The sequence below is a fragment of the Quercus suber genome, unplaced genomic scaffold, assembly GCF_002906115.3.
Source record: "Quercus suber isolate HL8 unplaced genomic scaffold, Cork oak 2.0 scaffold_240, whole genome shotgun sequence".
Classification (NCBI taxonomy): domain Eukaryota; kingdom Viridiplantae; phylum Streptophyta; class Magnoliopsida; order Fagales; family Fagaceae; genus Quercus; species Quercus suber.
Genome location: NW_027069697.1, coordinates 741,922 through 761,076, shown reverse-complemented (window position 1 = coordinate 761,076; position 19,155 = coordinate 741,922). Strand labels below are relative to the sequence as shown.

At 32.8% G+C, this 19,155-nt stretch overlaps 1 long non-coding RNA gene across 1 annotated transcript; it reads right to left on the bottom strand.

The window, feature by feature from the left end:
* Positions 1–3,982: 3,982 nt before the first annotated feature.
* LOC112036656 (uncharacterized) lies at positions 3,983–5,378 on the bottom strand. The gene is made up of 3 exons (XR_002885703.2): positions 5,174–5,378; positions 4,346–4,620; positions 3,983–4,216 (listed from the first exon to the last, which is right to left on the bottom strand). It is a non-coding gene; the product is annotated as an uncharacterized LOC112036656 (long non-coding RNA).
* Between the last annotated feature and the right edge of the window lie 13,777 nt (positions 5,379–19,155).

The following is a 19,155-nucleotide window of genomic DNA, read 5'->3' as shown; positions in this document are numbered from 1 at the left end:
GAAACACTTTCTTCTCTTCTTCTCTCCCTTTGCAATTTTCTTTTCCATGGAGGTGTTAGCAAATCAATGGACCAACTTTTCCCTTTCAGAAAAGAAAATTGTTGGATTCATTCTGTCCAAAGAACAATGATCTGGTGAATATTTGCTAGCTGCTCAATTCCTTACTCCATGTTTCCTAAATTTGGAGGTCATGGCACGTACGTTTAAACAGTTGTGGAGATCTACAAATGAGTTCACAATCTGAAACCAAAATGAACACAAAGTATTGTTTGTATTTGATAACCCCAATGATATCGACAAAACACTCAAAAACCAACCTTGGAGTTTCGATAAACATCTAGTAATGTTGCAAAGATACAGTACAGATTGTCCAGTTCGTGATCTAGTTTTTTCAAATACAATATTTTGGGTCCAAGTCCATGATATCCCAATTCGTTATATGACAAAGGAAGTGGCAGAAAACATCTGCGACACTATTGGGGAAGTTCAGAAGTCTACTGGGGCAGTAACCAATGAGGGTGGACATTTCATTCAGGATTGAGTGGTGGTTGATATAACACTACCTTTATGCCGAGGAAGGGTCATTACTTTGGAGAATGGGACAAAACATTGGGTTCAATTCAAATATGAGTGCCTACCAAACCTTTTTTTTTTTTGGTGTGGGCGTCTGAATCATACTGACAAGAATTGCGAGCTTTGGATTCAGAGCGAAGGCACGCTAACTTTGGATCAACAGCAGTATAACTCCACTTTAAAGGCAGTTCCATGCACATCAAGTGGAAGAGATGTCATAGTTGTACCTAGTTTTTATGAGAATAGACATCCTTTCATGTGAAAAGAATTCCAAGCAGCAAGGGTGAGGGCGGAGAAAAGGGTGAATAATTCAGCAGAGAACCAACTGAAGATGGCTCAAGCGAGCATGGAAATTGATGAAGGGATTATTACAGATATCAATGTGAAAGATTTACTCGTTACAAATGATGATGCCATTAATGATACATTATTTCCAGAGGGGGTAATTGACTCAAATTCTCCAATTATTGTCTAGGTGTTAGCCAAGGTAGTCGATACCGTACCGTACCGGCCAATACGGCCGGAATTTTTTGTACCGATCGATGAACCGGTACCGAAACACCTTTAAAATGTACCGCTCAAGACACCGGCCTATACCGGACAATACCGGCCGTACTGGAGTATACCAGACGTTTCGGCCGGTACAAAAACTAAAAGGAAAAATAGAAGAAATGCATGATTTGAACAAACCCCAGTGCAGCAAGTTGCCACCATATTGACATCGCCGATTAGATCTTCTTCTTCCTTTTTTTTTTTTTTCCTTCTTCTTCTCGTCTGTTGTCCTTCTCCACTGCTCTGATTTCTTCCCTTTTTTGCTAAACAATGAACATTGCTACGTGGTTTCTCTTTCTTTGTTTTGTATCTTTTATTTGAAATTTCCTAAGCCCTTTTACACGTGACTAGCCTTGGAAATGTTGAAAACTTATATTTTTTTAATAAAAGATGGGCTGAATGGTTCAGCCTTTGCTTCTTTTTCAGTTTTAAGCCCCACGTTAAGTGATGCATTAATTGCATCACATCAATGGAACTTTTTAGTTTTCTTTTTTCTTTTTTTCGAGTAGTAAACTTTTAGTTTTTTTTTTCCGTATGGAATGAACAATTGAAGTAATATTTTATAGTAAACAGGGATTTTTCAAGTAATGTCTTATAGTAAATAGAAATTGTGTGTGTGTGTATATATATATATACTAAGTATATAAAATAGCAGTAAATCTGAAATGGTACACTGGTATTGACCGGTATCCGAAATATATCGTACCGTTGATCAAACCGGTACAGCCGCCGGTATGGTATTGACTTCCTTGGTGTTAGCAGATATAAATAATAAGGGGGGGGGGGGGGAATAAGGAGGCAGAATTAATTCCGTGCTTAATTACTTCAGAGAATTTATTTGATATTCAAATAAATGAGATTGATGCAGATTTGGCTAGATATGATGAGGATCCGATTGTTTTGGGAAATTCGGTAAAGGCAATTAATGCGATGAGTAATCCTAAAGATCATAATCAAATTCCACCAATCAAAAGCAGAGGCACACGCAAGTCATCAAGTAACCATAAAATATAAAAATAAAAAATAAAAAAATTCTGACATGGAATTATTTTCTACTCACCCTCAAAGCTCAACTAACCCTAATCCAAAGTGCACCAAAAAATCAAGAATGTGGACAAAACAAGTCCGCAAACCTGAACAGGTGAACAAAGTATAGAGAGTAGACCAATATGTGGGAAGAGAAGTGGGGTTGATCATCTAGAGTTACCTTCAAAGTGTAGGTTGGTTTCAAAAGATGATGGAGTTTATTCAAATTCAATGGTGGAGGCTAAGCATCAGCTCCACCAATCGCAATGAGTTGTTTAGAGTGGAACTGTCGTGGGCTTGAGAACCCAAGTATAGAAAATGAGCTTGTAGAAATGGTGCGGGCAAAAGATCCATTTGTCATGTTTTTAGCCGAAACATGGGCAGATGAAGCAAGGCTAAAACATGTGTTGTGGAAGATATAGTTTGAAAATATTTTCATTGCTCCTAGACCGAATAGGGGAAGTGGATTGGTGTTGTTTTGGAGATCATTAATTGATGTATCAATGGTAGGTTCAAGAAGAGTTATATTGATGTGATCATCAACAAAAACAAGAAGGATGAATGGCGTTTTACCAGATTTTATGGTGAACCAAAGAACCAAAAGAGATTTGAACCTTGGGACCAACTCAGAAGTTTGGACCAAAAATTCCAAATCCTTTGGCTCTGTGAAGAAGATTTTAATGAACTGACAAGGGCCGACGAGAAGTTAGGGGGTAATAGAAGAAGTCATAATCAGATGCAACTTTTTTGAGATGCATTGCACAAGTGTGGTTTCTTTGATTTAGGCTACTCAGGTTCGAAGTTCACATGGAGAAAACACTTTGCTAATGGCTAATCAATATGGGAGAGGTTGGACAGAGCCTTGGGTACAAATGATTGGCTACAGCAGTTTGGAGAGACAAAGGTATTTCCTTTAAACAGTTCTACTTCTGATCATATTCCTATTTGGATTGTTTCGAATGGTTTAGACCCTCCTCCCATGTCTAGACCATTTAGGTTTGAAGAGATGTGGTTATCGTATAAGCGATGTGGCCGTACGATGGAAGCTTTATGGAAAGATCAGATTAATTGTGCTGTCGAGTTTCAAGTGATGAGAAAAATAGAGATGTGTAGGAATGAGTTAACACAGTAGAGTTAGCAACATTTTGGGAATGTTAGGCGAGAATTAAAAGAGAAGAAAAACAACTTGTGAAGGCCGAACAGGTGGCTATGCAATCAAGCAATAATTTTTGGGTTAGGGAGTTAACCAAGGAGGTAAATGAATTGGTGAATAAGGAAAATAAAATGTGGAGGCAGCGGGCTAAAAATTTTTGGATGATTGGAGGAGAAAAAAACACAAAATACTTTCATAGCAGGGCAACTCAGCAACATAGGCGAAACAAAATTTCAAGCATTTTTTATTCAAATGGGGTGTGGATTACTCAACTGGATTCAATTGCAAACACCTTTACAAAATTCTATCAGGGGTTGTTTACTTCTTCAAATCTGATCATGGAGGAGGCAACTTTGAACCCTGTAGTTAAACTTCTAATGGATGAGATGAATGCACTGTTATCTTAGGAATTTATGGAATGGGAAGTTCAAACAAGCTTGAAGCAGATGGCTCCATTGAAAGCTCTAGGTCTTGACGGTATGCCCCCCTCTTCTATCAAAATTATTAGAATTTGGTAGGTTGTGATGTCACCGAAACAATTCTGTCTTACCTAAATACAACCACCCTTCCCCACCCCATCAACCATACTTTCATCACTCTAATCCCAAAAAAAAAAAAAAAAAAAAACCAGTAAGCTACTACCTTACAACTGAGGAAAATTAAATCAATAAACTGAAACTCTTAACATTCCCAAAATCACATCAAAGATTCAAAATAATAGCATACCAACCTAGCAAATAAACTTCAAAATTGTATGCATTGTCACAAAAGCCACAATGTAATCAAAATTAAACTCGCTAAAAATAAACACAAGTCTAACAAAAGTTCTTCACAAAATAGACCAAATCAATCAACTTTAAGTTTGATACCGCTCCAAAAGTTAAGCTAAATTCCTCCAAAGCAAGTAGCAACCTAATCAATCATCCACAACATAAGATAAAATGAATGTTACTATTATTATATTATTCATGCTATCATTTATAATGTAATCAATCTAATCAAGTTTAAACAAATGGAAGATAGAGAAAGGATGTTGCCTACCTAAGCCAGGTTCCTTGAAAATGTGGGGCATTGATTATAAAGATGATTACATAAATTACTAGTCTCATCCCTTTTCCCACAACACCTATAATCTTTACCATAGTAATTACATGATGCTCTAGGGTGATTAGGATCACTCACCCATCATCGAAAAGTGATCCCAAACTTTAGATTTGTTTTTTTTTTTAGGATGCTTAGGAGGAAGTGCTAGTATTACTTGTGGTTGGAGACACGGGTTTGTCATTGTGGGTACTAGATGTTCCACCCTCCATCACCTATTAAAAAAAATTACACAAAGACCGAGAGTAAAATGAACTATAAGAATATGTAATACATAACATATTAACCTGAATATACAATGAACCAAATAAAAAAGAACGTAATGAAAATAAAAGGGAGAACAAAGAGTTTCAGAAGTATTTGCTATGGACTGAATAATTATGTACTTAACATCAATCAGTAACTAAATACAACCTTGGTGACTATTGTATTACAAACTATAAGAACCACTAAGAGTATTACAAGTGCACAACAGTGTAACTAACTCTATTATTAGAAAAAAAAATGACCTCTAGCTTTTCAATCTAGTGTTACATGTGGTTTTGTATTTGTTTGCATCTTCATAGGTTTGATTTGAGTTTGTAGGTATAGCTGGCTTTCCACATGTAATACCATAACTGTTTTTTTTAATATATAAAATGGATCAAAAGAAAGAACATTTTGTAGATTTACAAGAATATATGGGACCCAAATAAAAAAGAGATACAATATAATCAATTAAAATATAGATACAAACATTAAATAATACAAGACAAAAAAATCAATTACCTCTGTGGTTGTCTAGGATTGCATGTAGCTGATGGAAGGTGAAGAATTGAACTATTGAAGAGATAAAAATAAAAAATAAAAAAATAAAAAAAGGCTTCAAAGAGCTGAAGGAAGAAAAAGACAATTAAACAAGAAAGAGGGAGGGAGAGGAAGCTGCTAAGGTGAAAGCTAAAAGTGAAAGGTGAGAAGTAAGAAGGAAAACTAGAGGCAATACATAGTGTGGTATATGGCTGAAGTAAATGGGGTAGGCGGTAGGTGAATTTAGGGTTTTAATATTGACTTTTTGGATTTTGTTTAAGGAATTATTACTGATTAGCTGTAAAAAATGCAATTAGAATTGTTAATTAAAAAAAGTAAGAATAATGCTAAAGATACAAATTATTTTATAAAAATTTTTACAAACTGCTAATGTGGTAAGTGATTATTGGTAAATAAAAAAGTGATATTAATGATGGGCCTAAATAAAAACCAATTAAAGGTTAGTCAGATCAACAATTTGTAAAAATTTTGTAAAATAATTTGTAACTTTAGCATTACTCAAAAAGTAATACATTCTTTTTTACTAGAGCAATTATGCATTAATATTGCTTGCAACCAGGTGATTAAGTACCATAGAGAATAGACTGGATGTTAGAATGACAAGCTTAATTAGCCAGGAAATATATATATATATATATATATATATATATATATATTTCATTGGAAAATAAAATATAAGGACAAGAAAAATAAAATTCATTTTAGGTCCCCATCCCTCCATTAATAAACTCTCAAGGAAAAAAATCATGTCTCCCTTACTTTACTTCTACAGAAAAGGAATATCCGAAGTATTGATGCAATGACGCTCTGTCCTTATCTCCTTTCATCTTTTGCTATTTCTCTTTTGCCCTTGATTGACTCTTGCATCACAACTTACAAGTATGTTGGCAATAGCCGCCCGTTGCATCCATATGGGACCATTGTATTAACCACATGTTCCATCTCGTTGAAATGTCAAAATATATCTTTAATTACTTCTTTTTTTTTTCTTTTTTTTCTTTTTTCTTTTTTTTTTTTTTGCAAAGAGAAATTTTGTATAAAAGAAAATAGATTATAGGATCATAGGTTGTAGCACGAACACTTCTCTATAATCTTTAATTATTGTTGATGCAGCTATTTATATACAATCATATATTAAGAGTGGCAAAATTGGATATAGCTCGTGAACCTGACATAACATGATACAAAATTAGCAGGTTATGGGCTAAGATTTAATGGGTTCGTGTTATATTCGGGTTGATACGACTGACCTGTTTAATAAACGGGTTGTGTTAGTGTATAATCCATGAAACCCGTCTGACCCATTTAATTAAATAACATTTTATCAATAGACCCTTCAAATCTTAGGTATATAAACTTATTAGTTATTGTGGTTTATTTTCTTTAACATATTATAATTGATTATTTGTAATATTGAGATATGTTTTAGTTTTGAATGATTATTTGTGATGCAATTACTCGTTAGTTCTAAATTTTATATTAAAAATATTTATTTGTTTGTTTTTTTCATTTTGATAAAATTTGATAAACATGTTGACACGACTGACCCATTTAATAAATGTGTCGTATTAGGGTTGAGGAATCTTGACCCGTTTAATAAATATGCTGGGTTAGTGTTAACTTATATAGTTTGATACTTATGAGTTGACATGACACGAATCCAACACGCAAATACGAATTGCAACCCCTATCATATATATTATTGGTAAAAACACAATTTCAATTATAATTGTATAATTGTGAAATCTTGTTTTAAAAATACAATTATATAATTTTAATTAAAATAATATTTTTAAAACACAGTTTTATTCTCGGTGTATACACTGCATGTAATAATCATTACTTTTAAAAAAAAAAAAAGTATTATTGTGATTGCTGCCTTCTACGGTTATGGCTCCATCATGTAATAACAACTTATAAATAAATAAGGTTGGTCCATGCTGATCTCACTCTAAGCCCCTAAAGTCTTCCTGGCTTCTTCGACTTTTAGTAAAACATAGAAAGGACCATCACCCACGCTGCAGGATTTTCGCTATAGCCTTCAACACAAGTATACACGATATTATATTATGCATCCTAATAATCATGAACATCTCAGTGTGTTTTATACTATATTGCTTAAGTTTTACATGGATATGTAAAACTATTGTGATTGCTGCCTTCTATGGTTACGGCTCCATCATGTAATAACAACTTATAAATAAATAAGGTTGATCTCACTCTAAGCCACTAAAGTCTTCCTGGCTTATTTGACTTTTAATAAAACATAGAAAGGACCATCACCCACGCTGCAGGATTTTCGCTACAGCCGTCAACACAAGTATATACGATATTATATTATGCATCCTAATAATCATGAACATCTCAGTGTGTTTTATACTATATTGCTTGTGTTTTACATGGATATTTTCCACACAAAAAAAAAAAAAAAGTTTTACAAGGATTTAAAGCATTCTATTTCTATCAGATATTTTTTCTCAAAAAAAAATATATATATATATATATATATATTTATCAGATATTTAAAATTCTACGGACAATTTTAATTAAACCTAGATTTGATAATGTAAAAGATGTCTTGAAATTAAGAGAGTAAATATCGTACCGAAAGTTGTACCGGTTTGATCAGCAGTACGATATATTTCGGATACCGTCAATACAAGTTACTTTTCGAATTTACGCTATTTTATATTTTAATATATATATATATACACACACAATCTCTATTTACTATAAGACATTACTGAAAAATCCCTGTTACTATAAAATATTATTTCAATTGTTCATTCCATACGGAAAAAACTAAAAGTTTGCTACTCGAAAAAAAAAAAAAAAAAAAAAACTAAAAGGTTCCATTGATGTGATGCAATTAATGCATCACATAACGTGGGGCTCAAAACTGAAAAAGAAGCAAAGGCTGAACCATCCGGCCCATCTTTTATTAAAAAAATATAAGTTTTCAACATTCCCAAGGCTAATCACGTGTAAAAGGGCTTAGGAAATTTCAAATAAAAGATACGAAACAAAGAAAGAGAAACCACGTAGCAATGTTCATTGTTCAACAAAAAGAGAAGAAATCAGAGCAGTGGAGAAGGACAACAGACGAGAAGAAGAAGGAAAAAAAAAAAAAAAAGGAAGAAGAAGATCTAATCGGCGATGTCAATATGGTGGCAACTTGCTGCACTGGGATTTGTTCAAATCATGCATTTTTTTCTATTTTTCCTTCTAGTTTTTGTACCGGTTGAATTTCTCTTTTCTTGCCGAAACGTCCGGTATACTCCGGTACAGTTTATTATTGTCCGGTATAGGTTGGTATTTTGAAGGTGTTTCGGTACCGGTTCATAGACCGGTACGAAAAATTCCAGACGTATCTGCCAGTACGGTACAGTATCGACTACCTTGCTTGAAATATCTTGAATTAATTTCTTTTAGGTAAATCTTCTATTATTAGACTCTCACCAATTAGACATTCAAGAAATTGAGGTAAAACATAATATGAGCCTCAATATTCTTTGTTATTCATTAGGATTTTTAAATATTAAATAATAAATTAATTCATTATTTAGTGTATTATCTTTCTCTCTCTTACTAGTATTTCTCTATAGAGTTGACTACATACAATTTCCTATTCATCCCAATTAGAAGCCACTACGTTCTTAACAATTTTCAAATAGTCATAAAATGTAAATAACAATTCATACAAGACAATGCAATACAGTTGATTTTTGTTATATTTTAATTGGTTACAGAGTTTTTCACAGTAAATTGAAAGAACTCATTTATTTTATTTACGGAAGTGCGTCTAGATAGGTTGAAGTTTCGTCTTTTTATGCTTTGCCTTCTGCATTTAGAAATAGTCCGAAACAATTAAGCATTATTAGGTATTTTTTGACAAAGAAGATAATGCATAAAATGCTTATCACTTAGGATGTGGAAAATGGAAAGCCGCCACCAAACTTTGTAAGTGACCAAGCATTTGTCATTTGTTATGGTCTATTTCATTTATACATATATTTTAAAGAGGGGCAAAATAAAAAACTAGGAACTTTGTATCATCTATGCAAGTCTGTATTCTGGTGTCCAAACTGAAATGCCAAGTTGAAGATAATACCACTCTAGCAGGAATATTCTGTAGTCAAAGCGGCGAATAAACTAAAGCTTTGTTTGTTTAGCCAGTTAAGAACTTCATGCTACGTTTGTGAAATTGTGATTCGAACTTTCTTGCTCAGGGGGATGTGCCATGTGTCAAATTTGAACTTCATGCTATTGGGTTGTATTGCTTGTATTTATTTATTGTTAGAAATACTAAATGCGAAAGTATTGTATTTCTTGATGAAAGAACGTACATAAGTGTCTTTATATAGAAAGCATATGTATGCAATACAAGTAAATATGTGTGCTATACAAGTAACCTAATTGGGCCTAAAACCCACAATATTATACACGTTAACAGCCCCCTCAAACTCAAGGTGGATGTGAGACCAGCTTGAGGATGTCAACCAAATCACGAAGGCGTCCCTTAGGATGTGACTTGGTGAAGATGTCAGCAAGTTGATCCTTGGAGGAGACTAAGAAGAGCTTGAAAGCACCATGGAAAAGATGATAACGGATAAAATGACAATCAATCTCGATGTGTTTAGTCCGTTCATGGAAGACATCATTGTGAAAAATATGAATGGCACTCTGGTTGTCACAATAAAAAGGAGTAGCAGAGGATGTGGACACATCTAAATCCTTAAAAAACCATCGTAGTCAAAGGAGCTCAGATATGGTATCAGCAATGGCACGATATTCTGCTTCAGTACTAGAACGAACCACAAAATTTTGTTTCTTACTTCGCCAAGAAATCAAAGAAGAGTCAAGAAGAAAGCAATAACCCATAGTGGACCTACGATCAGTGGGATCTCTTGTCCAATTAGCATTAGAGAATGCACGGAGTACAAGAGGAGACTGAGTTGAGTAGAAAATGCCGTGGAAGAGAATGCCCTTCAAGTATCGTAGAATGCGCAGAACAGTAGCATAGTGAGTCGATTGTGGAGCAGACAGATACTGGCTCACCTGATGAACAGCATAAGAAATGTCTAGATGAGTAATTGTGAGATAAATTAGGCTGCCAACCAATCGTTTGTAAAGAGAGGGATTAGACAATGGATTCCCCCCCTTCTCGAGGGCGTTAGATGCGCATTAAGTTCAACTGGAGTGTCAACAGTCTTGCTGTCAGTGAATCCAGCTCGAGATAAAAGGTCAAATTCATACTTGACTTGAGTAATATAAAGACCATCTGTGGAACGAGTGATCTCAAGACCCTACAAATAGCTGAGATGTCCAAGGTCTATCATCTCAAACTGCTAACTAAGAAAATCCTTGAGTTCTTGAATGCCATTGAGATCATCACTAGTTATGATCATATCAACCACATATAGGAGAAGCAAAATAGTGCCTTTATCATTGCGACAATGAAATAAGGCAGAATCATAAGGACTAGCAGTGTAACCCAAACGAAAGATGGTGGAGTTGAACTTGGCAAACCAAGCTCGTGGAGCTTGGTTAAGGCCATAAAGTGTACGTCGAAGGCGGCAACCTTCTTTGTTTCAATAGAAAGACTACGAGGAGATTGCATATAGACTTCTTCATGCAAATCCCCATTAAGGAAGGCATTTTTAACATCCATCTGAAAAAAATCCTATTTACTAGCAGCGGTAACAGCTAAGAGGGCACGAATAGAGGAGATATAGGCAACTGGAGCAAAAGTCTCTTCATAATCAATACCATACTCCTGTGTAAAATCTTTTACANTTGCTTATGATTTGTTGACTCGATCATACTTTTCCTTTCTGCTTCTTTCTTTCTTTCTTTCGTTTTTTTTTTTTTTTAAATAATAATAATTATAACTTAATTTGAAATATAACTAGCTAGTGCAGTGCCTTTCTGCTCATAAAACCATGCACTATTTCGTTTATCTGCTTTCTATGATTTTATTATTTGTTGCCAACTGAGGTCATGGACGGTTGAAGGAATGTCTTAATTTAAGCCAGATTCTCTCTCTCTCTCTCTCGTTTAAGACCAATATATTTTGTCAGTTAAAAGCTTACAGTTGGTTCAACAATGCATGTGATAGTAGACCAAATAATTGGAAAGCCAAAAAATTCTTGAACAAGGAATTCAGAGACTTTCTAAGTTACTAAATTAAGATGATGTATCAATACGATTGACTTGATGCTTGCAAAAAAACAATTCAAATAAGGGATATTGTTGTTGTGTTGACGCTGGTGGTCAGATCGATACTACTGTAAGGAACATACTTGATTGTTGAATGGTTTGCATTTAGTGTTTAGGGGCTGAGAATTCAGGCACGTAAGGTTTAGAAGGGTTCTTGATGGTAGAAAGATGAAGGATTTGATGGTTGAGTAATAAGAGTGGATAATAAGGATAGTTGTGACCCTTTGAGAGAGTCACCTTCTTCAAGATGAGACTTCTTTGAGAGAGTCTCTTCCTCCAAGCAGGCAAGCACAAGACTATTCAAGTCTAAGCAACAATTTTGTTAGGTTTTAGTTGGCAAAATTTATGTCATTGTAATAGGCAGATGTGTCTATAACGATATATATAGTTTGAAGACTATTTGCACAAAAGCAGCTCAAGAGAAGACAAATTGTATTGATTTTGGCTGCTCTTCGACTATTATTTGATTGACTGGAATCACACTTTTAACTACCTTTTGATTGCAGTTCACTCAAGTCACATATAAAAGGCACATGTTTAGAGACTTTGAAACTTAAAAGATATGGAGAGGTTTTCTTTTTTTTTTTTTTTTTTTTTTTTTTGTGAACCCTAAACCAAAGAGATATACACAATGATGTTGCTATAATCAAGTGATCAAGCTTGAAATCATAGAGCTCAATGTGTCATTAAGGTAACATAATAATAATAATAACTAGTTGCTAATTCGTGCTATACACAGGAACCTACCTATTTGTGAGGTAGACTAAAATAATTTTATACAATTTTAAATTGATTAAGAAATTACACCATTACATGATTTGCTTTTGTATGATTTCAATTTGTGTTACAATTTGTTGAAAAAGTCATTGCTTAAACGTACAATAGTTTACAAAAAATTTAATTGCAAAAAATAACTCAAAAATTCAAATATTAAAACTTCTGAAAGATAAAAAAATATTAAAGAATCAGATGACTAAACAAAACAAAACAAAATATATATGACTAAACAATAGAAAAATATAAGAGAAAAATAGGTTACATTCAAAAGAATAATCTATGGCTATAACTATTGAAAAGAATCAAAAGATTCAGAGCCTACAAATTATATATATATATATATATATATAAACACATACACACAAATTTAGATGTTAAAACTTCCAAAATTCCAAAAAAGATATATAATTAAAGAATAAATTATTGAAACAATTCAAAAAAAAAAAATATGACTATTCAAAGAGAAATATAATAAAAAAAAAAGTACATGAATCCATAAAAAAATAATTTTTAAACTTTAACGAGTCTAAAATTTAAGCGAACCTTATTAGCATGTGGCCCACACTAAAAAATGTTGAGTAGGAGCTCACGTTGAAATAATGAAAATCATATCTCCTCTTAATATAACCTACTCTTAATATATCATATATAAGCTTTTTGCTCAAGAAATTAACATAGTTTCATTTTGTGAGGTGAAGCAAAGGCATATATGCAATAGCAGCAATCTTAAATTTCAATTATTATAAACTTTTTTATCTTATAAAAAATGGCTAAAGAGAGTTTGGTGGTTCATGTACGTCAATTAATTTTTAAAAAATACATGAAAAGCCATAAAATATATATATATATATATATTTTTTTTTTTAACAAAGTAGAGGAGAAGAAAATAATAGAAGAATAGTTCATACCTCTACTCAGCTTTTAAAAAAAAAATATTGGGATTTGCACTGCTTTTATAGTATTCATGATTAATCTCGTAAATTTGGAGATAAATTATCAACATTTAAGTTTGAGATAAAATTGGACTTGTTAGAGAGATAGAGTTTCACTCTTTGTTAAGTTTAGACTAAACAAAAATAATCTTGTTTAAAAAAAAATGATAATGATGTCTACCAAGCATCTTAATTACTACATTGTTGTATAAGAAGTTGCAGCAGAATTCTTCTGTTATCCAAAGAAGTTGAACTTTGTCCTTAGTTGATGATTTTTATATTTATCCAAATAAAGCCACGTTTAGGATAATCTTAATATAGGATTTTATTTAAGTTATTTATTTATTTTTATTTTTTTATCAACGTTTAAGTTTGAGTTTAAATTGGATTTGTTAAAGAAATAGAGTTTCATTCCTTTTAAGTTTAAGATTAAGTTGAACTTGTTAGAGAAATAGAGTTTCACTCTTTGTTAAGTTTGGACTAAACAAAAATAATATTATTTTAAAAAATGATAATGATGTCTACCAAGCATCTTAATTACTGTGTTGTTGTATAAGAAGTTGTAGTAGAATTCTTTCATTATCCAAAGAAGTTGAACTTTATCCCTAGTTGATGATTTTTATATTTATCCAAATAAAGCCATGTTTAGGATAATCTTAATATAGGATTTTATTCAAGTTTATCTTATTATATTATTATTATTATTATTTTATCAATGTTTAAGTTTGAGTTTAAATTGAACTTGTTAGAGAAATAGAGTTTCAATTCTTGTTAAGTTTGGACTAAATAAAAATAATTTAAGAAAAAAAATGATAATGATGAGTTTGAGTTTAAATTGGACTTGTTAAAAAGATAGAGTTTACAAAAATAATTTTATTTAAAAAAATGATAATGATTTATTTTTTATTTTTAAATATTGTGCTGACGTGGAAAATTGTTAGAGTTTCAGAGTTTCGGTTTAATATATAATAATAATAATAATAATGAAAAATCCTCAAGAGGCTTAAATTCGGTGAGAGCTTTTGGTAATGAACATGGATGTATCATAGCAAAATTTGCCAAACAGAATATTTTCAGAAATTTTCAGCTGGGTAGCACGAGTTCGAAGTTATATCGTAAGTTAGACTCTTTCTGGAGTCGATTTTAATAAACTCGACTTCCAGACAAATTCCACGAAGTAAGTAACTCTGAAGTGGAAGTCGAGTTCAGTGAACTCGACTTCCATTGAAAGTCGCCAATACTGAGTTCATCAATTTGCCTGGAAGTCGAGTTTGTTAAAATCGACTTCCAAAAAGAGTCTAACTTACCAAATAAGATTGAACGTGTGCTACCCAACTGAAAAACTTCTGAAATGGTACTGTTTGGCAAATTTTGCCATGTATCATATGTGAGGACTTTCAAGTAATGAAGAGTTCAAAGTTTGAGGACTGTTGAAGGTCTTTGTAGTAAGTTCATCTACCGAGTAGAGTTTGAGTGTAAATATTTTATAGGGGATCTAGCATCAATAGATGGATATACGGACTTGTTCGTGTAGTGGCTTCATGTGTTCGATTAATGTGGTACAAGCCTCAAGGAAGAGTTCATTAAACCTTGTTCATAATGATTAAAAAGAGATTGATTTGCAGTGTGATAATTTGTCTAGTTCTACTAAGAATTGGATGGGAGGGATTGTTTGGACATCAGAGAGATTGGGATTTGAGACAGGTATTGTTAAAAGTTTAAAACTTGAGGACGAGTTCTTTCCAACACAGTTTGATGCAGGAGCCAAGGAGGGAGTCAACTAAGCATGTTTTTAGTGGCAATGTTGTCAGTGCTGATATCTCCATCTTAGCACATTCAATTCAACAATAGTCCTCTTATTAACAGCCAGTTGCAACAATCTACCAAATTGAGGTCCAGCGACAATCAAAGACGATGTAAATTTGCGGTAAATTCCAATCTTAATATTTCAAGGCTAACAAATTAGAAAAATTATTAGGTACTTTTGAAGCATGAAGAAATGGTGCTCTCTTTTCTCACATTCATAATGGACCCTATCATGAATTTAATAAGTGTACCCCATCATGAATGTGAGAGAAGAAAGTATTATTCTTCATACTCCGAGAGTACCTAAGAATTAATCAACAAATTATGCTCCTTAATTGAATTTATTTTAGTTAGTTTCCTTATTAGTTTTTTGGTTGACTTAAAAGTACTAATCGAATTTGAATTTTGAATTTTGAATTAGGCTTTAGATTTATTTTATTTTCTCCTAACTTATCTATATTTCTATTTTTTTCTTGGTTTCAATAGAGTCCTTTTTTTTTTTTTTTTTTTTTTTAAAAAAAAAATTTAAGGAAGAAACTAGAAATTTTATTCATAAAAAAGAAAATTTACCTGATAAGCAACAAATGTGTGAGATGAGTCATCTTCCATTCACACTGAGAAACCAATGACATGACATGCATGTCTAATTTATTTTCTCCTAACTTATCTATATTTCTATTATTTTCGTGGTTTCAATAGAGTCCTTTTTTTTTTCTTTTTAATTTTAAGTAAGAAACTAGAAATTTTATTCATAAAAAGGCAAATCTACTTGATAAGCAGCAAATGTGTGAGATGGGACATCTTCCATCCACACTGAGAAACCAATGACATGACATGCATGTCTAACTAGGTTATGTGCTACAATGTTACCCTCCCTACGAACATGAGAAAAGATTTTTATTTTATTCGGCAGGTGAAGCTTCCAAATCTGTTTCCATGGTGACTTAGGGTGATCAGGTGGAGCTTAAGCATGTGTGTAGGTGGAACGTGTTTCAGACTTGAGGAAATAGTAGTCCGACTTGACAGAGTAGTTGCCAGATTGCACGAATGGCCAAAACAGAACATCATCTGGCTGTCCACGACTTAGGGTGATATTTTGAACCAGATCAGCTTCTATGGGACTAAGAGCAGTGGATAATAAAGGCAAATCCCAAGTTCGAGTATGGTGATTTATAAGAGAACTTACTATAGCTTTTTGGAACTCTGGTAATAGAGGGCGGTGTACACCAGAAATAGTTGCATTTGGTAGCCAATTTTTGCCATAAATTTTGATCGATTCTCCATTCCCCACCCTCCATTGTGCCCCTCATCTAATAACAGCTTGGCCTTTCAAGATGCTCTTCCATGCATAAGAACCATCATGACCTCCTTCTGCATTTGGATCACACATTTCAACCCATTTAGCCCAATGAATTTTCCTACGGTCCCCCTTTATCCCCACCAAAACTTGGATAAGTGATTTAATTTCATGGCAAAGACTCAGTGGAAGCATAAAACAACTCATTGTGTATGTTGGGATTGCTTGCACCACTGCTTTTATGAGGATTTCTCTACCTGCTTGTGACAACAACTTCTTTTGCCAACCTTGTAATTTCCTCCAAATTCTTTCTTTAATGTAGTCAAAGCTTGCTTTTTTGTGCTTTCCTATAAGAGATGGCAGCCCCAAGTACTTATCATAGTGCAAAATTTCGGGAATCCCAAATGCTTCCTTTATTTCTTTTTTTTTTTTTTCTCCCCGAAGGTTGACTTGCTAAAAAATAGAGAAGTTTTCCTTCGGTTTATTTGCTGCCCCGAACCACTTTCATAAGTTGCCAATATTTCTAGCACCTTTTGGCAATCATGGATATTTGCCCAACAAAACAACAAACTATCATCTACAAAAAACAAATGGGTTAGTCTTAGGCTCCTCCTACAAAGGGAGAACCCCCTTTATAGAACCTTCATTGTCAGCTTTGGTGATAAGACTATGTAATCCTTCCGTGCACAATAGGAACAAAAATGGAGATAAGGGCCGCCTTGATGAATCCCCTAGAAGGACGGATTAGGCCTTTTGGTTCCCCATTAACTAGTATCGAGTACGATACTGATTTTACATAAACCATCATCAGATCTATACACTTCTCTTCAAACCCTAATTTTCTCATAATTTCTTCCAAGAAAGACCACTCCACCCTATCATAGGCTTTACTCATGTCTAATTTAACGGCCATATAGCCCGTTTTGTCAGTTTTGTGATTTTTCATGCTATGGAGAGTTTAAAAGGCTACAATAATAATATTAGATATCAAACGGTTTCTTATCTTTGATGTTCCAAAATGATATTTGGTAAAAATATTTGTCAATCTATTTGCTAACACTTTTAAAATTTTTTATAAAGGACATTGCATAGACTAATGGGACGAAAATTATTAAAAGACAAAGGGTTTTTTTTTTTTTTTTTTTTTTTTTTTTTTTTGTGAGTAGACAATGTTTGATAGAGATGATATGTCTCTTTTTCATTAACCCTATATTTGTGCTGGAATTGAGGTTATTCAATGAAATATGTCCTTAGTTTTGTGTGTACATTAGTTATATTTTGAGATTATTCAATAACAAATTGTAATTTGTGATAAATTTAATATAAAAAAAACATTTTTAATTAATGCTAACCCGCCAAATAGCTTGGGAGACTATAGTGGCTTAGAGTGAGATCAGCATGGACCAACCTTATTTATTTATAAGTTGTTATTACATGATGGAGCCGTAACCATAGAAAGCAGCAATTACAATAATACAATTATTTTTTTAAGTAATGATTATTACTTACAGTGTCTACACAAAGAATAAAATTGTGATTTAAAAATATTATTTTAATTAAAATTATATAATCGCATTTTCAAAACAAGATTTTACAATTTTATAATTATAACTGAAATTATATTCTTACTAATATATGTGATTGTATGTAGATAGTTACGTCAATAGTAATTAAAGATTATAGAGAAGTGTCCATGCTACAACAGTATGATCCTATAATCTGTTTTCTTTTATACAAAATTTCTCTTTGCACCAAAAAAAGAAAAAGAAAAAAGAAAAGAAAAAAGAAACAGTAATTGAAGATATCTTTTTACATTTCAAAGAGATGGAACATGTGGTCAATACAATGTAGCGTGTAAGTTGTGATGCAGGGGTCAATTAAGGAAAAAAGAGAAATATCAAAAGATTAAAGATGAAAGGAGACAAGGACACTGCATCAATAGTTCGGATATTCCTTAACTGTTGAAGAAAAGTAAGGGACTCATGATTTTTTTCCTTGAGAGTTAATGAATGGAGGGATGAGGACCTAAAATGGTTTTTATCTTTCTTATCCTTATATTTTATTTTCCAAGGAAATTCTAATATATATATATATATATATATATATATTATATTTCCTGGCTAATTAAGCTTATAATTCTAAAATGGATTTTTTTTTTTTGTGTGTGTGTGTGTGTGTGTGTGTGTTTCCCACTGAAACAATCAAAGGTTCAAATTAATCTCTCCAATTCCATTAACCCATTCCATTAACCCTATTTTTTCATACTCTCTTTCTTAAGTTAAGAGCAATATAATTGGAAAAGAACAAAAATACCAAAACTATGTGGTTGGAGACATTTAACGACAACCCATCAAACGTAAATAGATTAAATGACTAAATTGAAATAAATGAAAGTTATATGACTGATACAGTAAATAAACAAAAAGTTAAGTGATTTGATTTAATTTTGGACAAAATTAAGGAGTGCAACTAGTAATTTAGCCAGTAGGTTTGCAAAAGTTTTTCAAACTAGATTTTGACATTTAACTCCCTACTGGACAATGTATCCTGCCAAATGATCCACTTTTGGGAGAAAACAAAAACCACAACTAAAGAAGTTCATTTGGAAAGCTAAGGAGAGGAACATATTGACAACGTATATATTGTTATTTATTAACTAATTATTACCATATTGTTTATATATTCATATCTAGATGGAAGTGCCAAGCCTCGTAATGCAGGCTTGTCACCAAGTGTGGCATTAAGAGTAGTTGGATTTTAGATTTGTCAAGGTGGAGCATTGACGCTGGCCTTTGCCGAGCAAGATTGAAGTAATGCCTTTGTCTGTCTCTGTAGAAGATGAAGCTATTCATGATAGTCATGCCGGTGCGTTTAGAATGCCACTCGAGAAGATAAGAACGAAAAACAAAAAA